Source organism: Saccopteryx bilineata, chromosome 2 (assembly GCF_036850765.1).
Source record: "Saccopteryx bilineata isolate mSacBil1 chromosome 2, mSacBil1_pri_phased_curated, whole genome shotgun sequence".
In the NCBI taxonomy this organism is placed as follows: domain Eukaryota; kingdom Metazoa; phylum Chordata; class Mammalia; order Chiroptera; family Emballonuridae; genus Saccopteryx; species Saccopteryx bilineata.
In genome coordinates this window covers 156,734,483-156,753,114 of record NC_089491.1, presented here as the reverse complement: position 1 = coordinate 156,753,114, position 18,632 = coordinate 156,734,483, and the positions used below count along the sequence as shown (strand labels likewise).

General features: G+C 39.2%; 1 long non-coding RNA gene across 1 annotated transcript in view; it reads left to right on the top strand.

Annotated features, from left to right (window-relative positions):
• Positions 1-18,632, top strand: part of LOC136324838 (uncharacterized) — a 72,689-nt gene that overhangs the window by 12,402 nt on the left and 41,655 nt on the right. Inside the window, exon 2 of the long non-coding RNA XR_010729149.1 lies at positions 6,372-6,410. This is a non-coding gene — a long non-coding RNA (uncharacterized lncRNA). The remainder of the gene's footprint in view (positions 1-6,371; positions 6,411-18,632) is intronic.

Genomic DNA, 18,632 nt, shown 5'->3' with positions numbered 1-18,632 from the left:
TCCTTAAAAGTGCTTCTGAAACCTTAAATCAATATAATTTAATTATAGCTGAAGACAAAATTCAAATATCCTGACCTATTAACATTGTTACTGATTCACAATATGTAGAACATATAGTTAAACTTATAGAAACTGTTTATATTTCAAATGATAATTCTAAATTGCACAAATTGTTTCAATAGTTACAACTTTTATTGTAAAAACAAAATTCACCTGTCTATATAACTCACATTCATTCTCATACAGCTTTACCAGAACCTATGTCTACTACAAATAATGAAGTTGATCAATTACTCATTAAATCAATAGAAATAGCTACTAAATTTCATACAGAAACTCATACAAATAAAAAAGGTTTAATGCAAAAATTTAGAATAACCAGGCAAGAAGCCCAGAATATTATTAGAAACTTTCCTCAGTATAATATTATAAATGCTCCTCCATTACTGAGAAAAATGAACCCTAGAAAACAACACAGTAATAATCTGTAGCAAATAAATATTGCTCCTATTTCTTATTTTAGAAAACTATCTTACATACAGTTTTATTGATATTTATTCTTCCTTTTGATAGGCCACACCTTTGCCTAGAAAAAAGGCTGACTGTGTAATTCAACATCTTATTAAAGCTTTTAATGTTATAGGCATTCCTAAAGCAATTAAAACTGACAATAGTCCTGCCTCTACATATACTAAATTTCAACAATTCTTAGCATTTTAGAATATTAAACATACTACTAGAAGTCTGAACAACTGTAGACTTCTCAGTAACATATAGATAGTAACATTAATACTAAAGTTAATAATTTAGAACAGACTATAATTATGTTAAAAGATCAAATTGTTAGCCTGCAAAGACAAATTAAGCTAAAATGTGATTAGAATATAACTACTTTTTGTGTTACCCTGTTCCTTAAAATCTATTTATATTAAAAAGCAATCATTAAGCCATGATAATATAGCTAAAGAAATCATTAAATTACAAAGACATATTCATGAAACTTTTCAAAGAAAATTAGAAATTCTAACAGGTCAACCTACATTGAAGGGATTAATAAATAATTTATTGCAACTAAATCTTATTGAACATATTAAAGGATTTTTAGAATCCACTGTGGAACTTTTCATAATAATATTAATTCTATATTTTCTTTTATATATAGTCTGTCAACAAATCAAAGCAAGAGAAATAAGGGATGAGTAACAGAAGGCTGTATTTTCTGTAGTGCTTCATAACATTCAGCATAAACAAAAAAGGAGAAATGTAGTAGGATAACCCATTGCATGGCCTTAAATAGGAACACAGACAACAAGAAAAGAATGTTTTACAGCCAACTAAATGGGAAATGATATTTTCAAACAACAGCTCAGATAAGGGCCTAATATCCAAAATATACAAAGAACTCATAAAACTCAACAACAAACAAACAATCCAATAAAAAAATGGGAAGAGGACATGAACAGACACTTCTCCCAGGAAGAAATACAAATGGCCAACAGATATATGAAAAGATGTTCATCTTCTTTAGTTATTAGAGAAATGCAAACCAAAACTGCAATGAGATACCACCTCACACCTGTTCGATTAGCTATTATCAACAAGACAGGTAATAGCAAATGTTGGAGAGGCTGTGGAGAAAAAGGAACCCTCATACACTGTTGGTGGGAATGTAAAGTAGTACAACCATTATGGAAGAAAGTATGGTGGTTCCTCAAAAAACTGAAAATAGAACTACCTTATGACCCAGCAATCCCTCTACTGGATATATACCCCCAAAACTCAGAAACATTGATACGTAAAGGCACATGCAGCCCCATGTTCATTGCAGCATTGTTCACAGTGGCCAGGACATGGAAACAACCAAAAAGCCCGTCAATAGATGACTGGATAAAGAAGATGTGGCACATATACACTATGGAATACTACTCAGCCATAAGGAATGATGACATCAGATCATTTACAGCAAAATGGTGGGATCTTGATAACATTATATGAAGTGAAATAAGTAAATCAGAAAAAACCAGGAACTGCATTATTCCATACGTAGGTGGGACATAAAAGTGAAACTAAGAGATATTGATAAGAGTGTGGTGGTTACGGGGGGGGGGGGGGGGAGAGGGAGAGGGAAAGGGGGAGGGGGGGCACAAAGAAAACTAGATAGAAGGGACAGAGGACAATCCGACTTTGGGTGATGGGTATGCAACATAATTGAACGACAAGATAACCTGGACTTGTTATCTTTGAATATATGTATCCTGATTTATTGATGTCGCCCCATTAAAAAAATAAAATTAAGAGACATTGATAAGAGTGTGGTGGTTACAGGGGGTGGGGGGAGGGAAGGAGGGAGAGGGGGAGGGGGAGGGGTACAGAGAGAACTGGATGGAGGGTGGCGGAGGACGATTTCTTTTCGGGTGATGGGTATGCAACAGAACTGAATGACAAGATAACCTGGAAATGTTTTCTTTGAATGTATGTACCCTGATTTACTGATGTCACCCCATTAAAATAAAAATTTATTTATAAAAAATAAATAAATAAAAATAAAATAAAATTATAAAAAAAAAGGAAATAATGAGAGAAAAAAAAAAGAATGTTTTGCCAAGAGAATTGTTTTGTGACTCGAAGGCAGGTCACTGAAACAGGTCTATGTTACTGAAGGTGGTTGCTGGGCTTTTTTTTCAGTAAAACATTCTCATAAGATTTTGGTTCCTTTCAAGACTATCCCTTGAGATAAAAGAAAGGAATGTTGTCAGAATCATAGAAGCAATAATAGTTAATGCCTTTTGATATTATACTGTTATTAAGCTATCATGCAAATGTATTCCATGTATCTTTAAATAAAGGTTATGCTTGATGCTATGCCAATTTCTAAGTAAACAAGTTTTTTTGAAATCTTATGAATAAAAATAGGACACAGCATGAACTCAGTGCCATTTGCCTGAGCAAGCGGTGGTCCTTTGCTAGATCATGATCATTTCGTCTGCTGATCTCTCTCTCTGTGCCCCCGACTCATAACAACAGTCTGATTTTCTTTAAAGTTTTAGCTACAATCCTCTGAACTATCATTTTGTTTCTTTCTTATTCTTTGCCTGGCAGTTTACATGGGGGACTCTTGATGGGTCCGATTACAAAATCTCTCAGTGGTCGTATTTTTTCTTGGAGAGATCTTGATTAGTCTCATCTGTCCTTAGTCTCTGTCAGAAAATGCCCTGACTGAGATCAGGCAGGCATATTTCTAGTCTGATTGTGCTCTAAAATCCTGGGTTTCTCTCTGATTTTTCTGTTTAGTTTTTGTTTGATGTTGTCTAGAATATGATTTTTTAAGGCCTGAATTAAGTTCTTGCAAGCAAAAATTGGAAATGCCAGCTCTTATATTGAAAAAATATTAATAGTTCATCCCTACATTTTTTGCTTAAAATTGAAACTTGTAAGGAGTGCTCATTTAAATTGAACAGAATATGGATCCTAAGACTTGCTAATTTGGTTGAATAGAATATGGATCCTTAAGACTTGCTTATAATTTGCATTATAAGATATGTTCAGAGTTAGAAGTCAAGTAGTAATTCAAGTATTGGGATTAATCAAAATTATATGTTATACTTGTGTTTCTGTGCTGTAAATTGTCTTGTTTGTGTGTAAAGATGTGCTCAGATACATGAAACAAAAGAATTAAGTAAAATTAAGCAGGGCCCTGATAAGTCATTTCAAGAATTTGTCTCAAGCTGCTTCAGGCAGTTGGCTGCTTGTCAGGCCACATCCTGCAAAAGGAGCAACTTTTTGAATTACAGTCTAAACTTTCTGATGAGGAGGTTCAACATAGTATTAACCCTTTCAAAACTGACCAAGATAATTAGCCTCCACCTCCTCCTTCTGTTGTTGGGAGATGTTAGCTCGAAATATTCTTTCAAAAGAAGAATATTTACAATTTATGACTTGGTGGGAGAATCAGGTTCATATTCAAGCTAATCAAAATACTGATGCTAACCCTCCTGTTAATATTACACAAGATGAGCTTTTTGGACAGAAACAGTTTGCTGATTTACAACAGCAATATGGGCAAAATGGGGGGGGGGTGAGGATTTGTTCTTATCTCCATTGATATGCGAGACCAGTAGATACCTTCCAGAGAACTGAAGCCTTAGCATGAGTTGAAAATGAAAGAAAGGGAGATTTGACATCTTTGAGCCATCAGAAGGAGAAATAGAGAGACTAAGTCTAGAGCCAAAGGCTATCAGAGAAGTGAAGGTGAAGACAACTGCAACACAAAAAGTTGAACCACCTACATAAGGGAAACTGAAGAATCTTACCCAGGAGGCAGAAAATGTTTTAATTTGGACTAAGACTCCAAAAACATCCTTGACTCTGTTTCTGGCAATGTTGGTTGTTGTATCTGTAACAGTAAGCAGAACTAACTATTCTTACTAGACTTATATTTCTAATCCTCCTTTAAATAGACCTGTTCATTAGAAAGACACCCCTTTTTTCTGTTTATGTGAATAATTCTGTTTGGCTTCCAGGACCATTTGACAGCTGTGGACCCTTAAGGCCTGAAGAAAGACAGGTTATATCAAATTATTCTGTGGGCTCAGATAGATTACCCATTTGTATAGGTGCAGGAGATCATTGCTGAAAGATAAAATCACATGGTTGGTTCTCTACTATACAAAATGGGTCACATCACCTTATTCTATATATATTACAGGGGTGGACCTTTCAAACTATGTACACCTACCTTATATGTTCATGATTTGTCCTGTGTTCTAGAATGAATCAATGTCATTACCTGTGTGAATTGTTCCTTTTATACATGTCTCAATTTCTCTATTAATTATAATCAATCTGTTGTTTCTGTGTATATACTTAAAGCTAGAACAGGAGTCTGGATCCCTGTTCAGATGCATAGACAATAGCAAAACTCATCTGAAATGTATTTAATAGATGATGCTCTAAAAAAGATATATATGACACTTTCAGAGAAAAACTAAAATTACTTTCTAGTATACCTTTATTTAGTAGTATTACTGAAAGATTATCTGAACTAAACCCTGTTAAACATTTAAAGTTATTAGGAGCTTCTACAATATGTGCATTAATTATCATTGCTGTTTTATGTTTTTCTATTTGCTTAGTCTAGAGAAAGAGCAGAAGCAACTTTTGTCATTCCAGAGGACAAGCCTCCTTGTACACCATAATGTTGCAGAATGAATTAAAGAAAAAAGGGGGAGATGTTGGAGGAAAGCACCGAGTGACTTTCTGTTCCCATCCTGAGGAAGTAAAGGTCGAGACCAAACATACATGACTGAAGGCAGTCGCGCATCCAGAGAAGGCCTCAAGGACTTGATGCTTGGCCTTGCTGGAGCTTTCTGCAGGTCAGGAATCAGACAGCGGATAGTGTAGTGTTATGTCTCAGAAAGGGCAAGTGCAATCTAATCAGTTTTGCAAAACTAAATAATAAAATTGTATGCTGTATTCTGCTTGTTAGTTTTTCACACATGATATCATGTTTCTGCTTAATAAATTGGATAGCTGATCTCTCCAAGGCACCTCAATCCTGGAGAGATTGGGATCCTCCAATTGCAGTATTGTTGCTGCTTAATTCCTTTGTGGCTCCTCTTCATGAGACCCTGAATACCAACAACAATTTATTATGTATGAGAAACCATTCTAGGTGTTTAGATTTAATCCTCACAACTCTATGAGGTAGGTACCCATTTTATAGATGAGGAAATTGAAGTGCATAAAAGTTAGGTCTCAGAACTGGCATTTGATATAGCCTAACTGCAACTTTAAGCAAACATAATCAGTAGAAAGTGTCTATGGGAGGAGCTAGGGCTTATGGAAGTTCTCATACCCTATAGAAAGAACTCTATGTTCTATAATAAAGTCCTATGGTTCTAACTTTCCTTTTTCTTTTCTTCCTTTTTCTTCTATAAATACCTCTCCATCTTGGCACACAGGTTAGAGTACACATGTGACTTACCATGTCTGCATGCACTGGGTTGCAAGCATTTGTTTCTTTCTCCCAATAAATTCTTTTTGGTGATGAAACGCCTAGTCAGAATTATTTTTCAGTCAACAGATTCAAACCCAGTCTGACTCTGGAGTCTGTGCTCCTAACCTATCTCTCATGTGAAGGCCCTTTAAGGATAATGACATTTAGAACTATAGTACTAAGTCAGTTCTTCCTATATAAATATAGAGCCCTTTCTTATAACTATAAAACTTTGTTCTTGTCCTGTGTCTTCCCTTTCTTTCAGTTGCCAGAGTATGTACTTGAAATTATTATGATAGATAACGTTTACGTATTTAATTATGGTTCACAATATGCCTTCATATATTTTTCTGATTTGTTTCTCTTAACTTTGTAGGATGAAGTAAGTATCATCATCATCATCAAGATAAACCAGGTAAATCTATTTTTTCTTTTTTTCTTTTTACAGAGACAGAGAGAGAGTCAGAGAGAGGGATAGATAGGGACAGATAGTCAGGAACGAAGAGAGATGAGAAGCATCAATCATCAGTTTTTCGTTGCAACATCTTAGTTGTTCATTGATTGCTTTCTCATATGTGCCTTGACCGTGGGGCTGCAGCTGAGCCAGTGATCCCTTGCTCAAGCCAGAGATCTTGGGTCCAAGCTGGTGAGCTTTGCTCAAACCAGATGAGCCCACGCTCAAGCTGGTGACCTTGGGGTCTTGAACCTGGGTCCTCTGCATCCCAGTCTGACACTCTATCCACTGCGTCACCACCTGCTCAGGCCAGGTAAATCTATTTTAAGTAATTTAAGTCACATAGTAGTAAATGGTGGGCAAGAACCCTAGACTAATTTTTTTATTTTTTTAAACACTATTCACATTTTTAATTTAATTAATTGTGTTTACTTAGATTCTAGGGTCACCCCGAATGCATCCCTCCTCCCCCCTATTCCCCTCAACATCTCCCTTGCCCTCCTCCCTACAGCGTCCTCCCCCCTTCCCTTCAGGTTTATCCCATCCTATCATCACCCTTCCCTCTGTCCTCTTTCCCTCTGGTTCCTTTGATCCCTCCTCTGTCTCAATTCCATTCCGCAGTTCTCATTATTCCTTGGATTCCTCAAATGAGTGAGGTCATATGATATTTTTTTTCTTTCTCTGCCTGGCTTATTTCACTCAACATAATAGTTTCCAGGTCCCTCCATATTGTTGCAAAAGGTAATATTTCCTTCTTTTTCGTAGCCCCATAGTATTCCATTGTATATATGCACCACAGCTTTTTAATCCATTCATCCACTGACAAACACTTGGGCTGTTTCCTGATCTTTGCTATTGTGAACAATGCTGCCATAAACATGGGGGTGCATTTCTTTTTTTCAGTCAGTATATATGGTGTCCTTGGGATATATTACTATAAGTAGGATGGCTGGGTCAAAGGGCAGTTCCATTTCTAATTTTTTGAGGAATCTCCATACTGTTTTTCACAGTGGCTGCACCAGTCTGCATTCCCTCTAGCAGTGCAGGAAGGTTCGCATTTCTCCACATCCTTGCCAGCACCTCTTGTGTGTTGTTTTGTCAATGAGCGCCATTCTGACTGGTGTGAGGTGGTATCTCATTGTGGTTTTAATTTGCATTTTTCTAATGATTAGTGATGTTGAACATTTTTTCATTTGTCTATTGGCCATCTGTATGTCCTCTTTGGAGAAGTGTCTATTCATTTCTTGTGCCCATTTTTTGATTGGATTGTTTGTCTTCCTGGCGTTGAGTTTTACAAGTTCTTTATAAAGTTTGGTTATTAACCCCTTATCAGATGTATTGTCAAATATGTTCTCCCATTGTATAGTTTGTCATTTTATTCTGTTCATATTGTCTTTAGCTGTGCAAAAGCTTTTTAGTTCAATATAGTCCCATTTGTTTATCCTGTCTTTTATTTCATTTGCCTGTGGAGATAATTCAGCAAAGATATTGCTTGTGATTGATGTCGGTGAGCTTACTGCCTAAGTTTTCTTCTAGGATACTTATGGTTTCACGATTTACATTTAAATCTTTTATCCATTTTGAGTTTATTTTTGTTAATGGTGTAAGTTGGTGGTCTAGTTTCATTTTTTTGCAGGTAACTATCCAGTTTTCCCAACACCATTTGTTAAAGAGACTGTCTTTACTTCACTGTATGCTCTTACCTCTTTTGTCAAATATCAGTTGTCCATAAAGATGTGGGTTTATTTCTGAGTTCTCTGTTCTGTTCCATTGATCTGTATGTCTGTTCTTATGCCAGTACCAAGCTGTTTTGAGTACAATGGCCTTGGAGTATAACTTGATATCAGGAAGTGTGATACCTCCCACTTTATTCTTCTTTTCCAAGATTGCTGAGGCTATTCGTGTTCTTTTTTGGTTCCATATACATTTTTGGAAAATGTGAACTATATCTTTGAAGTATGTCATTGGTATTTTAATTGATATTGCATTGAATTTATAAATTGCTTTGAGTAATATGGACATTTTAATGATGTTTATTCTTCCTAACCATGAGCACGGTATATGCTTTCACTTGTTTTGTCTTCCTTGCTTTCTTTTATCAATGTTTTATAATTTTCTGAGTACAAGTCTTTAACCTCCTTGGTTAAATTTACTCCTAGGTACTTTATTTATTTTTTTGCAATAGTGAAGGGGATTATTTCCTTAATTTCTCTTTCAGACAGTTCATTGTTTGTTTATAAAAATGCCTCTGATTTCTGTGTATTAATTTTATATCCTGCCACCTTGCTGAATTCATTTATTAGGTCCAGTAGTTTTTTGACTGAGACTTTAGGGTTTTATATACAGTATCATATCATCTGCAAATAATGATAGTTTTACTTTTTCTTTTCCAATTTGGATGCCTTTTATTTCTTCTTCTTGTCTGATTGCTGTAGCTAGGACTTCCAGTACTATGTTGAATAATAGTGGTGAAAGGGGGCACCCCTGCCTTGTTCCTGATTTTAGGAGAATTGTTTTTAATTTTTGTCCATTAATTATAATGTTGGCTGTGGGTTTGTCATAGATGGCCTTTATCATGTTTAGGTATGTTCCCAAGAACCCTAGACTCTTGATTCTAGATGTAAATCAAAATCAATTTAGACTGTAATAAAGAATAAAAAGCAGTTATTTGAACAAAATGTGCTGTAGCCCTGGAGACACAGATTCAATGAGGAACCTAAATTGTGTTCTGCTGAGACAAAGGGGAGGCTATCTTTTATAGACAAAGAGGAGGCTACCTTTTATAGAGGAAGTTCCCACCCACATTCCCAATTATGTCTATGTTATATAAATGAGGTGCCCAAAGGAGTACACTTTTGATTGGTTCAAATAGGCAGTCCTGATTGGTCAGCAATATGTTTTTTACTTGGTCATTTAGAGCAGTTCTAATTGAGGGACAAGTTTTAGTCCATTGGTTAAAAGACAAAGCCAGGAACTCCCTCAAAATTGTTGATTCAATCCATGTAAATAAACAAGAAATCTAGAGTTCAAACTTACCTTCTTCCCAGTATACTGAGTATGTGAGAAGCCTCTGTGAGCAAATGGCCACAGGCTCTTACCATTTATAAATTGTGGACCCTCAGTTGACCATGGGGAGTTCATCTCAACAGATAAATTCCTTCTCAGGGTTCACATCAAATGAATGTTTCTTCTGGTGGGTCCTTTTTGAAATTCTGTCCTAATTTGACTTCTGATCTGATATTATTCTCAAACTCCTTTTGCTTTTTTAACTACAGTGGTCTCTCATCTATTGTGGGGTTAGGTTCCAGAACCCCCCGCCCCCCCCCCATGTAATAGGCAAAAATTTGCAAGTGATGACCTTATATTTATTTTATTATTTATATATACAGAACACAGTGCTCTGGCTGGTCACCTCCCATCCATCAGCCAATAGTGTGCTGTGTAGAATCTCACGTGGGCAATCTAGCTCAAGCAGAACTGGCCGTAGCTACGTTTTCCATATGTGCAAGTCTTTTCCTGTTCATCAGCTGTACGCTATGTATTTTATTTCAATGTAATATTCTTTTAATATGTTTTAATTAATATTTTATATTGTTTTCAATTATTTTAAGCTAGAAAAATGCTTATTTTACCCCCAAAATAATTAAAACAATAAATATATACAAATACCTATGTACCGCAAAATCCCATAATATAGCAAAAAATCCATGATACAAAATTAGATATCATAAAGCCAGTAGCTGTGGCCACCATCAAAGCCACCTGGCCTGTGTAGGTTCACATTTAATTTGGACAGATAGTAAAGAAACTGCAAAGCCAAAAACTGGTGGTCCATTTTCTTTTATTCTAGACTTGCAATTGGTAAGTGAGTAAAAATACACAGCAGGAAACACTTCCTTTTCCATTTAGGGCTCCCAAAGCCACTGACTCATCTGAGTTTTTCTAGAATCAAAGGCTTCCACCTCACCATTGCGCCATTTTGGCTTCCTCCTCTACGTGGCCTCCCTGCCCTGCTATTCCATGGGCTCTTCCTCTCTACAAGAATGTGATCACTCTCCCTAAAATGGCCTCCTAGCTCCTCCTTTTAAAGCATTTTGGTGGGACAACCCCTTCCTCCAGCTCACATTAGCATAACCAAGCCTGTTCCCAAGCAAGAAGGGTATTTAGCTGTATTATGTGAGAGCATCACCGCGTGAAAGCAGCAGCCATCTTTAAGAGAGTGAGCAAAATATAACTTTTCTGTCTGACAGATATATACAATTTAAAAATCTGTAATACAGTGAGACCACAAAAAGTGAACCGTGATATGGCAAGGAATGACTGTATTCCTCTTTATTTTTTTCACTGCACTCCTACTTTTTCTCTCTTAACATGTCTTCCCTATAGCATCTAGGGGAGCAGAATTTGGTACCCCAAAATATATCTCTTTGTCATAAGGCCAGTGGCCATCGCTGTGGCCATGCAAGTTCACAATGGATTCAGGCAGATGGTAAAGGTACTGTGGAGCCAGAAAATGGTGGGCCATTCTGTTCATTAAAGTCTTGTAATGGTGGACGAGCAAAGAGGCAGGGAAGACCTCTTCCCTCTCTCTCTCCAGACTCACCCAGACTCACAGGCCCCCACAAGCATAACAGCACTCCTCACCAAAACAGGATGGGTGGAAATCTCAGGACTCACAAGCCCCTCAGCACTCTCTCTCTCTCTTTCTCTGGACTCTCCAAAAAAACAGGCTGGGGGGAAAAAACCCTTCTCCAGCAAACAATAGCAAACATTCACCCCTCCTCACAGTAGCAGGCAGTCCACTATTCGCAATCTGCCGCCCTGAAGGCAAGCACCTGCAGCCTTCCACAGACTATACACACATGGTGCTGCCCCAATACCAGTGAGCAAACCTAAAAACACTTGTTACAAACTTATTTGCCCAAAAGATAATATTAAGCTGGTTACTTTTAAGAACCAGCAGATGCCTGGCATGTGATGATGCAGTGGATAGAGCACAGAGTTGGAATGCTGAGGTTGCTGGTTCAAAACCTGAGCTTGCCCAGTCAAGGCATCTACAATGAACAACTAAAGTGAATCAACTCTGAGTTAATACTTCTCGTTCACTATCTCTTCTCTCTGTAAAATAATAAAATCTTAAAAAAAAAAAAAAGAACAAGCAGACCCTGGAGATGCTCTAAAATCCAAGCAGAGTTACTTTGTAAAGGACATATACTATCTAGGGAAAATCTCCATTTTTTAGAGTGTAAGGAGAAGAGGTGATTTAATCTCTATAAACTGTTACTAATCAAGAAGCAACATTTAAATCTGTATAACCTTACCCTTGTTTATTGTGCTTTTCCTAGTAACCTCCCATAACTAACTGATTCTCCCAACACCCAACAACTTTTGTCTTTACCTGAGGACATTTAAGGTGATAACTTACATCATTTTGGCAAGTTACTGAGTTTTCCTGGGTTTCTCTCATGCATAGTAGGTATACATATTTTTAAACTTTTCTTTGATTTTCTTCAGTTCATCATCTCATGTCTAATTCTTAGACCACCTTGAAAAACTGAGAGGAGAAAGGGAAATTTTCCCCCTCTCCTACAGCTGCACTCTGGTTTTTTGTTTTCTGTACTTAGTAATTAATCTATATTCACAGTTTCAATATTCAATTCTATAAAGATGATCTCCCATTTTATACCACTGGTTCTATTATTCTGTACTTCCAACTTGTATTACCAGACTTTTGTTACTGGTATTAGGGTTCTCAGGTTCTCCAAGATAAAAATTGCAAGGAAATCCCAGAGAAATTTCCAGACAGATTTTATTAAGCTTATGCTTGAGCACAAGGGAAACAGCATGTAGTCATTCCTTCAGCCCACTGGAAATTACCAGTATCATATGGAAAAAACTGCTGACGACACAAACTGATGTCAAGAGGAAGAAGGAGAAACTGTCAAGAGAAACAAAGACCTCCTGAATCTCCTTCTCCCTAAGCTTTTATTGATCAAAAGCAGAACAAAGGAAACAGGATTACAAGGGAGGACGACAAAGCAATAAGGGGAAAGAATGACTAATGGACTCTTTTGCTTACATAAAAAAGGGTTAATTTTGGTTAGCAGTGGTCCCTCATCTATCGTTCCAGAACCCCCTGCAATAGGCAAAAACCCATGAAGTAGTGACCTTATATTTATTTTATTATTTATATATATTTTAAGGCTTTATAAACCCTCCCCATACTCATAAACTTTTCCCATAGTTATTAACCTTTCCCACACTTATTTTTTTTATTTTACTGCAAAAATAATTAGAATAATAAATATATAAAAATACCTGGGTAGGCCCTGGCCAGTTGACTCAGCAGTAGAGCATCAGCCCAGTGTATGGAAGTCCCAGATTTGATTCCCAGTCAGGGAACACAGGAGAAGTGCCCATCTGCTTCTTCACCCTTCCTCATCTCCTTTCTCTCTATCTCTCTTTTCCCCTCCCACAGCCTAGGCTCCTTTGGAGAAAAAAGTTGGTCCAGGTGCTGAGGATGGCTCCATGGCCTATGTCTCAGGAGCTAGAATGGCTCCAGCCACAATGGAGCAATGTCCCAGATGGACAGAGCATCACCCCCTGGTGGGAATGCTGGGTGGATTCCGGTTGGGTGCATGTGGAAGTCTATCTCTGCCTCCCCACTTCTAACTTTAGAAAAAGAAAAAAAGAAAAAAAAATTTTTTAAAAATATATATATATAGAGAGAAATACCTGTGTACCACAAAATCCTGTGATATAGTTTAAGGCCAGGAGGCATCATTGTGGCCATTCACATGCAGGTTCCCATTAGATTCAGGCAGACGGTAAAGAAATGGCAGAGTCGGAGGATGGTGGGCTATTCTGTTTATTGGTGTCTTACCAAGACAGGCAAGCCACAAGAGAAGACAAGGGAATAGCAAAAACCCTGCTTTTCTCATGAAGGGCAGGGATCAGGGAGGCCCCTTCAATGGTGATAGCAGGAACTGAGAGAGCAAGCTCCCGGTCTGCCCCACTTTATAGTGTAGAAATCAAAACCTTTAATTCAATATACAAACAAGGAAGTCTCTGATACAAAGTCACTTATCTGAGGCATAATGGGATTCCTCATGAGAGTGCACCACCCCCTATCATGCAATCAGTCAAGGGTGTGGGGAAAAGCTTAGTCTTAAAACTAAGCCTTAGGCTATAATGACTCAGCCTGCTTACAGCCTGTCCCCCACACCCAATGCAAACTATAAGTGAGCAAACATATATATCATATTTACAAACTTATTTGACCAACATATAGCAAAAAATCCGCAAAAATTAGATATATACAATTTTAAAATCCACAATACAGTGAAACCGCGAAAAGCGAACTACGATATGGTGAGGGATGACTGTACATTCTTTTTCTTTTGCCAATTAACAAGCACAAAGAAAAGAGGAATCTAGAACTTTCTAGGCTAATTTCTAAAGCCTGTTCACATGCATTCCTTTGTGTTTGCACAAAGGCCACTCACACAATTTCTTGGAGTTTGCATCCAAGCACGTTCACATTCAGGGCTTTTCAACTAAAGTTCCCCAATCCAAATAGTAGAGGGTTCAAGGTTAGATAGGCAATTCCCTACAGCAGCACAGAAGAAAGAAAGGTCCTCTGCACTGGCCCAGGGGCTGGCTCTGCTTGGCTGCTTTTATAAGCTGGGGACAAAGCAGGCATGCTTGAAAGTGTGGGCTTTTTAAAAAGGTGGGCTTGTAAAGGGTTTAGGGAAGTGGAATTTCCCATGTCAAGGTGGGGTTACTGCCACCTTCTGTCTGGTTGTGTGGCAACTATCTCTGCATCTTCTCTCTGGGGTCAAGATGATGGTGTTGCTAATTACCCACCATTCCAGAAAGGTCATATAGTGGCCAAACCTTGAAGAACTGTGCAAGTTGTTCAGCATTTTAAGCAGGCAGCCTGAAAGGAGATAAAATCAGCTACTCTGCCTTTTTGAGTAGAGAGTGGTGACATTTTTTTGGTAAGTTGATCACAAATTCCTTCTGATCAACTTGTTTTAACTTTGCTTTGTAGCCACCATTCCCAGGCCCAAGTCCCTATACTGTCTCATTATCATATCTATCTTTTCCTTTCCTTTTCTTACTTCCTCTATCTTAGACCAAACCTTCAAAAGCTTCTCTCTTGGATTTACTGAAGCAGTTTTTTTGAAAGAAGTTTATTCATTACTCAACATAATACTTCCATAATCAGAAAAAAGGTAAAAAAGCTAACTAGACAACCTACAGAACGGGAGAAGATATTCACAAATGATACATCTGATAAGGGGTTAATATCCAAAATATATAAGAAACTCGTACAAGTTAACTTCAAAAATAAACAATCTAATTAAAAAATGAGCAGATGGCCCTGCCTATGTAGGGGCAATGCTGGATACGATCCTTCTCTGTCCCTAGCCACATGGTGCTGTGGTCACAGAACTGACATCAGGCCATGAGATAAAAGGTATTAAAACTGTAACTAAGGTGTTACTAACAACAATGGAACTGAGTCACCAGATATGTATCAAGGGGGGATGACACAGAATGGCCTATCCCCTATCCCCTACCCTCTGCTCACCTACTTGCTTGCATGAAGACAAAGAGTTTCATGTAACTGCCCATGTGTTGGGCAGATAAAATATATTATGCTCACTTTGTTAAAGATGGTGCTGTCCATGTGGAAGCCTGTCGCCCAGGTGATATTAATGTGTGTTGGGGGCAGGCTGTGGGCAGGCAGGATCCTGTAGCCCGGGGCTTGGTTTTAGAACTAAGCCTTTCCCACCCTTTTTGATGTGGGGTGGACTTGGTATCAGAGACTTCCCTATTTTGTATATTGGATTAAAAGTTTTGAATCTACACTATGGAATGGGGCACACCAGGAGCTTGCTCTGTCTCGGTTCCTGAGATTAGCATTAGAGAGGAGAGCAGAGAAAGGCCACATGGATGAGAGGAGAGGCAGCCAAGCAAGATGGCAGAGTGCTAAAGGAGAAGCCAGTTTGTGCAGAGAGAAGGAGATGGGAACAGAGGTGAATAAGTCTGGTGAGCTACAAACCTTTGATTCTAGGAAACTCGGCTAAGTCAGTAGCTTTGTGAGCACTGAATGAGTAGGTTTTGGAGCCCAGTGTGTGTTTTTACTTGCCCACTGGGTGTAAGCTAGGATTAAAGGTAATGGCCTACCAATTCTTGGCTCTGTTGTTTCATTACTGTCTGTTCAAATCAAATGTGAACCTGCATGTAAATGGCCATGATGGCGGCTCCTGGCCTTACACCATGGATTAGTTATTTAAACTGCAACCCCTTTCTGTGGGGCATGGAGCTTTACCAATGGCCACTATCTGTGCTGCCCCTGTATGTAAGTAATAAAGACTATATCTGCTCCATCCGGTCCTTCTTGTGATTTCTTTGGGATCTCACAACAACGCCCAAACCATTTTCTGGTCTGAACTTCCTGTGTTACAATTGGCATAGTTGGCAGGATTGCACAATCCCAAGGGACCCCCAAGTTGAGTTGACCCCCTAAGCCACATACCAAGTAGGGGAATGGTGGGATCTGGGTGGGAATCCCAGGCTGGCCAACTAGCTGCATGTGACATGATGTTGCCACATTGGTGGACTCTTGGAGTCTGTTAAGGCAGTGGTCCCCAAACCCTGGGCTGCGGACCGGTACCGGTCCGTGGGCCATTTGGTACTGGTCCGCAGAGAAAGAATAAATAACTTACATTATTTCCGTTTTATTTATATTTAAGTCTGAATGATGTTTTATTTTTTAAAAATGACCAGATTCCCTCTGTTACATCCGTCTAAGACTCACTCTTGATGCTTGTCTCGGTCACGTGATACATTTATCCATCCCACCCTAAAGGCCGGTCCTTGAAAATATTTTCTGACATTAAACCGGTCCGTGGCCCAAAAAAGGTTGGGGACCACTGTGCTAAGGGACTGGGGGATGCCCCCGAAACTCCCATTAACATTCTAACTGCCCTGAGGTGGTGGGCGTAAGTAAGAAGAAAGACTTAAGGAGAGCCATGGCCCCTCCTGGGAGCCTGTGTGCCATCACACAAATGCCAAATTGAAAGTACAGAGTTTCTGGCCAGGGCACACAGGAGAAGCGCCCATTTGCTTCTCCACCCCTCCCCCTCTCCTTCCTCTCTGTCTCTCTCTTCCCCTCCCGCAGCCGAGGCTCCATTGGAGCAAAGATGGCCCGGGCGCTGGGGATGGCTCCTTGGCCTCTGCCCCAGGCGCTAGAGTGGCTCTGGTCGCGACAGAGCGAGGCCCCAGAGGGGCAGAGCATTGCCTCCTGGTGGGCAGAGTGTCGACCCCTGGTGGGCGTGCCAGGTGGATCCCGGTTGGGTGCATGCGGGAGTCTGTCTGACTGTCTCTCCCGGTTTCTAGCTTCAGAAAAATACAAAAAAAAAAAAAAAAAAAAAAAAAAAGAAAGTACAGAGTTTCGAAGAAGAACTTACATTAGAAAAGAACATGCAGCTTATGCAAGCTGATAATAAGGAGAATTTGGGAAAACAGCTGGAATGGACTAGTGGACAGCTAAAAGAATTAGCCTGCCACTTTGCTCACCATTGGGGCTGCCCCTTGGTTCCGGCTTGGGTCAGCGGAAGTAGTACCTGACCACTGAGAGTGACTCTGACTCCAGGAAAATAATGATTGTTAACTATGAGGAGGCAGAGGCACCTCAGGAAGCCCACCCAGTGGTAGTACAGAAGATTAAATCTCATCAACCAAGGGTACAAGGAGGGGCATAGCCCAGGAAGTCATCCACACCACAGCTGTATACTCAGGCTGAGCTGGTTGAACTGACAGCTATGTTCTACCAGAAAGGAGCTGAGAACATAGCTGCCTGGATTTTATGTCTGGGGACATGGCTGCTAATGGTATTTCTCTAATGAAGAGGAACTATCTCAAATGTCTTCTCTCACTGCTCACCCCTCCGTATGCCAGCAGACACATGGTGCTGGTTTCCAGGCTGCTCAGACTACAACCTGGTGGATTTGGTTGATGGTGGAGTGATGCACACATGGCCTCCTCAGGGCAGTGGATGTGGCCTTCATGGATTTGTAGCAGTTTATCCATGAGTTAGGCTTGTGGCACACCATTTACTACTCTAACACACAGGAACCAGATGTGGAGACCTTTATGGCTGGCACAAAGGACCATGTGGTGCAGACGGCCCCTCCCTTGAATTTCAGCACTCTCATTCCCATTCTTTCCACTCATATGGGGAAGGCTATACAGGACACCAGTTTGGGGAAAGTAGGGATTATAAGGGAGAAAAGGGTGGCAAGACAGATAGAGGGAGGACACCAGCATAAGGACAAGGAGAAGGGAGATGATGCCACTGGTAAGAATGGTCCCACCAGGGTTTCGCACAAGCAGCTATAGACAGACCTTGTGAAAGCAGGAATAGACACTGCCAAGAATGACGGGAAGCCCAGTTGGGTCTTCCTCAGTCTTTGGCAGCAATTAATGGAAGAACAGAAGTGGCAGCCCTTGCCAAAGAGCAGCATGTGTTCTTTTGAGTGGGCTCTTATATAGTGTTTACTCTATACTCAAGTATATGCTATACTCAGGTCTCTTCTCTAAGTACTTTAGAAAAATTGTTAATGCTCATAATGACCCTATGGGGTTGGTACTATTATTTCATTTTACAGATGAGAAAACTGAGGCATTGAAAGATTAAAGAAATTTGTTTAAGGTCATTTAGCTACTGTATGTGAAAACTGGAATTAGAATCCAGGTCTTCTGACTCTACTCATAACTGTCCTTTCTTTTTTTTTTTTTTTTTTTTCTTTTTTTTTTTTTCTGAGCAACTGCATGTATTTTATTTCTTTTTTTTTTTTTTTTAATAATTTTATTTTTTTAATGAGGTGACATCAATAAATCAGGATACATATATTCAAAGATAACAAGTCCAGGGTATCTTGTCGTTCAATCATGTTGCATACCCATCACCCAAAGTCAGATTGTCCTCCGTCACCCTCTATCTTGTTCTCTCTGTGCCCCTCCCCCTCCCCCTTTCCCTCTCCCATTCCCCCCTCCCCCCCGTAACCACCACACCCTTATCAATGTCTCTCAGTTTCACTTTTATGTCCCACCTACGTATGGAATAATGCAGTTCCTGTTTTTTTCTGATTTACTTATTTCGCTTCGTAT